Source organism: Phyllobates terribilis, unplaced genomic scaffold, assembly GCF_046119375.1.
Source record: "Phyllobates terribilis strain yellow unplaced genomic scaffold, ASM4611937v1 Scaffold_9__5_contigs__length_417890890, whole genome shotgun sequence".
NCBI classification, from domain to species: Eukaryota; Metazoa; Chordata; class Amphibia; order Anura; family Dendrobatidae; genus Phyllobates; species Phyllobates terribilis.
The window spans coordinates 398,682,523-398,692,831 of NW_027362769.1; positions in this window are offsets into that span (position 1 = coordinate 398,682,523).

A 10,309-nucleotide genomic window follows, 5' to 3' on the forward strand; every position below is an offset into this window, starting at 1 on the left:
GGGGTATTTCTTTCTGCTACTACTGCTGCTCAGGAAGAATTAATTGAATTTCAGATATTTGTGGATTGTGGTTCTACTCTGAATGTGATTGATGGGGGATTTTTGGAAAAACTTAAATTAAAACCCAAACCTTTGTCATCCCCTATTGCTGTGGTTTCTGTCGATGGCTCCCCCTTGAAGAGTGTTACTCACAAGGTCTGTGAATTTCCCCTCACTATTAATGGTATTCACCAAGAAAATTTGGATCTGGTGGTATTAGATAATTTGCCTTCTCCAGTAATTTTTGGGTTACCCTGGTTAAAATTGCACAATCCTGTACTGGATTGGTCTGCCAATGAAATTAAGTCCTGGAGCCCTAAGTGTTATGACAAGTGTTGTAACGGACATATTGCTGCAGTGGAAAAAGGGGAATTACCTGTACCTATTCCGGATTTTTGGAGAGTTTTTTCTGAGGAGGAGTCACAAATTTTGCCTCCCCATAGAGACTATGATTGTACCATTGAATTTGTCCCTGGAGCGACTCTTCCTTAAAGTCGTTTATTTAATCTTACTATTCCTGAGAGAAAGGCTTTGGAGGAATACATACAGACAAGCTTGGCCGCCGGTCACATTAGGCCTTCCAAGTCTCCTGTGGCTGTTGGATTTTTTTTTGTTAAAAAAAAGGTTTACGTCCTTGTCTGGATTTTCGTGAGATTAACAAAATTACTGTACGCAATCCTTACCCACTGCCATTGATTCCTGATTTGTTTAACCAGTTAGTGGGGGCCAAGTGGTTCTCTAAAATTGATCTCTGGGGGGCATACAATTTGTTGCGCATGAAGGAGGGTGATGAATGGAAGACTGCTTTTAACACTCCTGTGGGTCATTTTGAGAACCTGGTTATGCCTTTTGGTCTTACCAATGCTCCCGCGTTATTTCAGAATCTTATTAATGACATCCTTAGACCTTTGATCGGCAAAAATGTGGTTGTGTATTTGGATGACATTTTGATTTATTCACCGGATCTGGAGTCTCATTGGCGGAGCGTACGTGAGGTATTACAGTTATTAATTGACAATTCGTTTTTTGCTAAGCTGGAGAAATGTGAGTTCGCTGTACAGAGAATTAGCTTTTTGGGCTACATTATCTCCAGCGAGGGCTTTGAGATGGACCCTGTAAAGGTTCAGGCGGTTCAGGAATGGCCTAGGCCTAATGGTTTGAAATCGATTTAGAGGTTTTTGAGTTTCGCCAATTATTACAGAAAATTCATTAAAAGTTTTTCTATTATTGTCAAACCGCTGACCGATCTCACCAGGAAAGGTGCTAATGCGGTTCAGTGGACTACTGAGGCCATTGAAGCTTTTGTGTTTCTAAAGGAGAGGTTCAGCTCTGCTCCCATCCTTATGCAGCCTGATGTGACTAAGCCGTTTTTGGTTGAGGTTGATGCTTCCTCTGTGGGGGTTGGCGCAGTATTGTCTCAGGATAACGGGGATGGATTACATCCCTGTGCTTTTTTTTAAAAAAATTTTCCGAGACTGAACTTAATTACGATATTGGTAATCGGGAATTGCTGGCGATTAAACTCGCATTTGAACACTGGCGTCATCTCTTGGAAGGTGCTGAATTTCCCATTCAGGTTTTCACTGATCATAAAAATCTGATCTATCTTGATGCTGCCAAGCGCTTGAATGCCCGTCAGGCTAGGTGGGCACTTTTTTTCTCGCGGTTTAATTTTTCCGTTACTTATATCCCGGGTACCAAGAATGTTAAAGCTGATACTTTGCCTCGCAGCTTTTCTCCCATGGTCGGTGCTGAGGAGGAGGGGAGCATTTTACAAGAAGGTGTTGTGATTGCTGCATTGGACTCCGTTTTGGAAGATGAGATTCTTAAAGCACAGGAGAATGCCCCATCTAACACTCCCCATGGGAGGTTGTTTGTGCCTAGGACCTTTAGGAGAGATTTGTTTGTTGAGTGTCATGAGTCTCGGTTGGCAGGTCATCCAGGAATTTCTGAGACCAAGAGACTTGTGGGTCGCAGTTTTTGGTGGCCTGGATGGCAGAAGGAAGTCATTAAGTGGGTGCGTCAATGTACGGTGTGTGCTAGATCTAAGTCTTCACATGCTCCTGCTGCGGGGTTGCTTTGCCCTCTGGAGGTTCCTAGTGCACGTTGGACACCTGGCTATGGACTTTATTACTGACCTTCCCCCCTCTGAGGGTTTCACAGTCATCTGGGTGGTCGTGGACCGTTTTAGCAAGATGTGTCACTTGGTTCCTTTCATCAAACTGCCCTGCGCTAAGACACTCGCTAAGGCCTTTGTCAAGGAAATTGGTCAGACTACATGGCGTTCCTACTGACATTGTTTCGGATAGGGGACCTCAGTTCGTGGCTCGTTTTTGGCGTGCTTTTTGTGACAGGTTGGGAGTTCATTTGTCGTTTTCATCCGGATATCATCCTGAGTCTAATGGCCAGACAGAAAGGAAGAATCAGGATGTTGAGCAGTTCTTGCGTTGTTTTGTGTTAGACAATCAGGAGGGGTGGTCTGAGTTTCTGCCACTTGCTGAGTTTGCTCTTAACAACCATACATCCTCCTCTGCTGGGTGTTCGCCTTTTTTTTGTTGTTCTGGGAGACATCCGTCTTTTGGGTCATTCTCCAAATTGGTATCGGCTGTGCCTCAGGAGGAGAGTTTTTCCGGTGATTTGGAGAGAGTTTGGACAGATGTGCGTGGTAATCTTCAGGAGGCTAACAAAAAATCTAAGAGGTACTTTGATAGGAAACGGCAAGAGGTTTTGTTTGCTATTGGTGACATGGTTTGGTTGTCCTCTAAGAATCTGCGGTTGAGGATTCCTTCTAAAAAATTGGGTCCCAAGTTTGCAGGGCCCTTTAAGGTGCTTCAGGTAGTTAACCAATCTGCTGTTAGGTTGGAGGTTCCTACCTCCTGGAAGATTAATCCGGTGTTTCATGTTTCTCTGTTGAAAAGAGCTTATGTGTCGGATGGAGACTAGTGTTGAGCCACCCCCGTAGTGTTCGAGTTCGGTTCGGTTCGTCGAACACCCGTGTGTTCGCCGAACTGTTCGTCGAACTGTTCGTCGAACACCTTCGAACACCGTTAAAACCAATGGCAGGCAAACAAAAACACATAGAAACACATAGAAAACACCTTCAAAGGTGTCCAAAAGCTGACAAACTGCTCAGAAGACATAACTAACACATGGAAAAGTGACAAGTACATATAGTCATGCGAAAATAAAAGAGGTGGAGGAGTAAAAGGAGGGGGAGACACAGATATAGGCATGTCATGCCCTTCTAAAATCCAAAAAGTGAGAAGCCGACACGGCCAGTCCGCTCCTGCCCGTGCCACCTCCGTGTCGCCGGGTTTGTGCCAGAGCCGCGGTGAACCCTGATGGCCAGCCCCCCTCTCCCAATACTGGTGCCTGTCCGCTGGTGGGTCGAGCGAGCCCCCCTGTGGTGGAGGCAGCTCTAAGCTTTTTAATTTAAATTGTCTCTCTAATTTGAATGAATACACTTTAAATCCATTTACAAGGATCTATTGGAGGGCAAGTCTCATGCCAGCAGCCGCGTAATTCCAGCTCCAGTAGCGTCCACTAAAGCTGCTGCAGTTAAAAAGCTTTTATAAGGATCGAGCTCGGCTGTCCACCGCAAGGCATCCTACTGCCAGTCCCAGCCCCTATGCCTTGGGGTGCCTCCTGATGCTCTTCACTGAGTATCCCATGGTCCCGAAGCATTTCCTTTGAAAAAATTAAGTGTCTAAACTACAGGTGGTGTAGCTTGCTTAACAGCCGGGATAATCCGCTGACTAGCAGACACTGCTACTAGGCACAAAGTATTTCCTGGGCTAGATGCAGTTAAAAATTTGTAATTAGATACTCTCGTTGGATGCTGAGAAAGCATTCCATAGAGTCTCCTGGCACGCCATATATGATTCTCTTAAAAAGCTTGGGGTAGGGGTCTAGGGGACCCTTTTATAGCCAAAATCACGGCCCTGTATCACAATACGTCACCTAGGCTGAAGATAAATGGAACTGTAGCACCCTGAGGGCTCGGTTGCTACAGAGGTATTGCACCTCACCCAGAGGTGTGATATCTCACTCTCAGGTAAGGATGGAGTGTGGATCATGACCCGACACCTGCATGCATTACACCACATTGCCGTGGGGCAGGGCGACCAATATGCCTCTGAGATGGGCACGACAGTCCCTGTCCCTGGCTGGAGTGGGGGGAGGGAACACTGAGGAAGGGGAACCCTGTAGTGCAGGAGCAGGGAGGAAGCAGTTCCTGGGTGCATTGAGAAGGGAGTATAAAAGGTGGGCACCATCTTAGTTCAGTGCAGAGAAGTCTGAGCAGAAGTGGCAGGGAGAAGGGGATCTGCATGAGCTCTGCTCCGGAGGCGGGCCTAGTAACAGAGGCCCAGGCCTGGAAGAGGGAGAAGGAAGGAAGAGGAGCGGAGAAGGCTCCAGGAACGAGGAATGAAGGGATCCCAGGGGTGCGGACGGGCGAGTCGCCACCGCACGCCCGAATCCACCTGCGTGGAGGGGTCAGGCCAAAGGGGGAGACCGGTCCCCGAAACTAGTGGAGGCAGGAAACGACCCTCAGCTAGAAACCGGAGGCTGTGACATTTTATGTGGCGCAGCCCCTCGCTACACCCGCTAGGAAGGCACCACATAGGGTCAGGGAAACTGGCGCCAAGTTTACCAAGAGGAGGCCCGAGGCAGCCGGACAGAAGTGTTGGTAAGAAAGGCCAGACAAAGGACACACAAAGGGGGTCCTGTGAAGCGCTCCAAAGTTATCTGGGAGTTGTCTGAGCCCCTCACCTGGTGAGCACAGTACGACGTGGGCAGCCGTTACCTGCAGACGTGGTCTGGATAATAAGAACTGTGAGTAAAGGCCCTGGACTGCATCACTGACTCCGTGTCGTTACTGCTGCTGCCCTGCACCATCACCCCCATCCTCCGCATACACTGCCCTGAGGCTATACTCCTCCCGTGGGGAGTTATGCTACGCTCTGCTGCACCCACAACACCAGCCTTAGCGGTCTGCCCTGTAGCGGCGGTTCACTCTGACCGCAATCCACGGGTGGCGTAGTCGGACATTTAAACATCAAAACCACATAAATAGTTCCGCCACTGGTTTGACCACCCTGAGCCACGGAACCGGGTCGCCGCCACGAAGACTACAACCACCAGCATCCACCAAAAAGGGTCCGGCTCCGGGTGTCCCAAGGCCCAGGGGGTGCATCAGAACATTTTCATCACCTTTCACAATCACCAATGGGACAAGGCAGGGATGTCCTCTGTCCCCTCTCTTATACATCCTAGTGACGGAGCACCTGCTCTCATCAATTCGCCATAACCCCAATATTAGGTGGATTGAGGTGGGAGGCACCGAGTACAAGTGCTCTCTATTTGCTGATGATGTCCTAGTATATATCACTCAATCACATATATCCATCCATGCTGTTATGGCTGAAATAGATCACTTTGTTACATGGTCAAATTTTAAAATCAATGCAGCGAAGTCTGAGGCCCTCGATGTCTCCCTCCCCAAATCCATATAGGATTCCATCCAGTCCAACTTTCCCTTTGCCTGGCCCTCACAGGGTATCAAATACTTAGGAATTCCTATTCATAGAGACCTCTCCCATCTATGTTATCTTAATTTTGGGCCCTTTATTGAACAACTCCATACAGACCACGGTTGGCAAGTTAGAACTGTAAGATTCACTACGTGAACCGCTGGTGTTTTGTGGAAAAGCACATGTACACTGCGTTCCAAATTATTATGCAAAAAGTGTTTAGGAGTGATAAGGGAAGAATTTGTTTGTTTGTCAGTTAAACTCATTGATGGTGATGTGTGTCAGGGCTCTTTATATCACTGTAAGCAATTGCAGACACCTGTGCTAATTAGTTTGGCAGGTGTGTCCAATGAAAGGCAAGACTACTTAAGAAGGTTGTCTCACATTATTAAGCAGCCTACATTTTCTGCCAAAATGGGGAAGAAAAAGGATGTGTCGGCTGCTGAGAAGCAACAAATTGTGGAGTGTTTAGGTCAAGGCATGACTACAATCAACATTGTGCGATGATCAGGATGAAGTGTCTTGGCAATCAAGAAGTATGTAGCTGATTCACAGTACACACGTGTGCGTGCTGATAAGGGCAAATTGAGGACTCTTTCCTACAGGCAATTACGTCAGGTTGAAAGAGCAGCGGCAAAAAAGCCTTGTCATAGCAGCAGACAAGTTTTTGAAGCTGCTTGTGCCTCCAACGTCCCCCGAACAACAAGATGCAGGGTCCTTCAGAGGTTTGCAGCTGTGCATACGCCATCCTGTCGACCTCCTCTATCCACTTCACACAAGCAGAAACGGCTCCAGTGGGCCAAACATTACATGAAGACTGATTTCAAAACTGTTTTGTTCACGTATGAGTGCCGTGCAGCGCTCGATGGTCCAGATGGATGGAGTGGAGGATGGCTGGTTGATGGACACCCCACGCAAACACGGCTACAGCGCCAACAAGGAGGAGGTGGAGTAATGTTTTGGGCTGGAATCATGGGGAGAGAGATTGTCGGCCCCTTTAGGATCCCTGAAGGCGCTAAAGATGAACTCCATAATGTATGTGGATTTTCTCAAACAGCACTTCCTGCCATGGTTCAAGAAGAAGAACCGTGTATTTCACAGCAAGATCATTTTTCTGCATGATAATGCACCATCTCATGCTGCACATAAAACATCTGCATCTCTGGCTGATATGGGCATAAAAGGGGACAAACTTATGGTGTGACCCCCATGCTCCCCTGACCTGCACCCCATTCAGAACCTTTGGAGCATCATTAAAAGGAGTGTCTATGATGGCGGGAGGCAGTTCACATCTAAGCAACAGCTCTGGGAGGGTATTCTGTCCTCATGCAAAACAATTGAAGCAGAAACCATCCAAAACCTGACAAATTCAATGGACGAGAGAGTTCAGAAGCTCCTTTCGAACAAGGGGTCCTATGTGAAAATGTAACATCACCTAGAATAAAGTTTTGAGTTGAAAACTGTTTGATTTCAGTTTCTAATAACCTGCTAATGCTTATAATTTCAAAAATGACCATTTTTTTGGTCTTTATTAAAATGAAAAGGTTGATCGAAAAGTTTGGGGGATCTAAGAGTGTGGCAACCCAGTAGTCATGATTACTTCGAATTCTGACAATATGAGGGTCATGCTGCAGGTAGTGCAGCAAGAAGGCACTTATGTGTCTTGCGCATCTCGGAGCCCCAAAATTATTTTCCGGGCTAGATGCAGCTAAAAATTATTATTAATTTTAAATCTGGTGAAGCTTTAGTATAGATGGCCTAATAGGATCAGTGCTGCACACTGCTACAAAGCCCAAATTATTTTCCAGTCAAGATACAGATAAACATGATTAGTAATTTTAAATCTGGTGGAGCTTATTATAGATGGCCTAATAGGATCAGTGCTGCACACTGCTACAAAGCCCAAATTATTTTCCAGCCAAGATACAGATAAACATGATTAGTAATTTGAAAGCTTAAAACGGTTGGTAGGGTGATTTTAACCAATCATCAAGCTTTTACTCTCCCCAGGATGACACAGGGGTAGAAAAGTCGTTTCGGATCCATGATTTGTTCATCTTTATGAACGTGAGTCTGTCTACATTATCAGTGGAGAGCCGCGTGCGCTTATCTGTCAGCACACCACCAGCAGCGCTGAACACACGTTCAGACAGAACGCTGGCTGCGGGGCATGACAAGATCTCCAAGGCGTAAGTGGCTAGCTCCGGCCATTTATCCAGATTGGAAGCCCAAAAAGAGCAAGGGTCCAGTGACACAGTCGTGGCTTCAATGTTTACTTGGAGATACTCCTGTACCATCGTCTCTAGGCGTTGACTATGTGTCAGACTTCTTGTCTCCTGTGGCCTTGCAAAGGATGGGCTAAAAAAGTGGTGAAATGATTCCGCAAAATTGATGTTACCAGCAGATACTGTGGTTCTGTTACGGTTTGAGTGCTGAACACTTGACGGTCCCACGGTTGGCAAGTTGGAACTGTGAGATTCACTACGTGCACCACTGGTATTTTGTGGAAAAGCACATGTAAGATTCTGCAACAGTCTCTGCTGATACTCCTGCATGCGTGCATCCCTTTCTATGGCAGGAATAATTTCTGCAAATTTACTTTTGTACCGGGGATCTAACAGTGTGGCAACCCAGTATTCAGGATTATTTCTAATTCTCACAATTCGAGGGTCATGTTGCAGGTAGTGCAGCAAGAAGGCACTCATGTGTGTTGCGCATCCAGGAGCACCAAGTCCCTGTTGTGTTGGTGGCGAGGTAACAATCATGCTTCCTTCCTCTGTCCTCTCCCCCCAACCTCGCACAACAGAAATGTGATCAAGGTCTCCCTCATCTGATGAGTCTTCCATCAGTTCGTCCTCCACTTCTTCCTGGGCTCCTGCACCTTCCTCACTAGTTTGGCTGCTACCATGCGCCCTGGTAAAACCATCTCCCCCACCCTCACATGCCTGCCGCCTTGGTGCTGCCGACCGTCTGGACCTTGCAGATGTTAGCCCTTCCGCATACAACTCCTCCTCCTCTACTTCCTCCACCTCCTCTTGTGCCACCACCTGACTCCGAATTCTGTTTAACATGTGCTCCAGCATGTAAATCACCGGAATAGTCATGCTGATAATGGCATCGTCAGCACTAAACATCTTCGTCGCCATTTCAAAACTGTGCAGAAGGGTGCATAGGTCCCTGATCTGAGACCACTCCTCCAGCGTGATTTGCCCCACCTCTGAATCTCGTTGGCCCAGGCTATACGTCAGAACGTATTGCACCAGGGCTTGTCGGTGCTGCCACAGTCGCTGCAACATGTGCAGAGTTGAATTCCACCGGGTAGGCACATCGCATTTTAGCCGGTGAAGTGGCAGGCCCAACGACTTCTGTAGAGATGTAAGTCGCTGAGCTGCGGGATGCGAACGGCGGAAGTAAGCACACAGCGACCGTGCTCTCTGCAGAAGGCCATCTAGTCTGGGATAGTGGGCTAAAAATTGCTGGACAACCAGGTTCAACACGTGAGCCATACAAGGCACGTGTGTGACATTGCCCCGGCGAAGGGCCGCACCCAGGTTTGCAGCATTGTCGCACACGGCCTTCCCTGGTTTCAGGTCCAGTGGAGACAACCATTCATGAAATTGGTTCTCCAGAGCTGACCACAACTCCTCAGCTGTGTGACTCACATTTCCCAGACATTTCAATGTAAAAACCGCCTGATGACGTTGAGCCCTACTGCCAGCATAGTAAGGAGGTGTGCAGGATCCCTTCTGCGCAGTTAGAAAGCTTGTGGCATGACCAGACAGGCTTTGGGTGCAGGTGTAAGACCGAGAGGAGGTTGAGGAGGCAGAAGCAGTGGAGGAACTTTGACATAAAGAGGATTGACGCACAACTCGTGGGGACGGCAAGACTTGGACAGCAGCCCCTTGTCCTGCTGTCACCATAGTTACCCAGTGCCCAGTCAGCGACATGTAACGCCCTTGTCCATGCCTACTCGTCCAAGTGTCTGTGGTGAAATGCACCCTGTCACACACAGAGTTTCTCAAAGAAGCGGTGATGTTGTGTGCGACATGCTGGTGGAGCGCAGGCACACCTTTCTTTGAGAAGTAGTGCCGACTGGGCATCTGGTACTGGGGCACTGCGACGGACATAAGGTTTCGAAAATCCTCTGTGTCCACCAGGCGGAAAGGCAGCATTTCTGTAGCCAAGAGCTTGCAGATGGTGAAATTCAACCTCTTAGCTTTCTCATGGCTAGGAGGAAATGGTCTTTTACTTGTCCACATCTGAGGGACCGAGGGCTGGCTATTGTGCTTAGACGGGGTTGATAAGGGTGTCCCCGGCAAACTGCCGGTCTGTGATGAAGATGCAGGCGGATATGTTAGGTTGCCTTGATCCAAAGGTGGTGCTATCGATGTCGGACAGCGCTCAACACCAGCTGGTGTTACCACCTCCAAAGAAAATGATGACCTGCCAATCACGCTGGCTGTTGCGGGTAAAGAGGTGGCAGGTCTGCGCCCCAAAACAGGTGTGACTGCTGTCCCCCCAGTCACAGAGGATGAAGAGGCCGCGGATGCACAAGATATGGCAGACGGTGGTTGGCCCGGCCGGCTAGGCCGCATTGTAGCACACTGAGCTTCCCACTGCAACTTATGCTTCATGTCCATGTGCCGGTTCATGCATGAAGTACTCAAACTATGTATTTTTTGGCCTCTACTTAGCTTTTGCTGACAAATGTTACAGATAACACGAGTTGGGTCATCTTT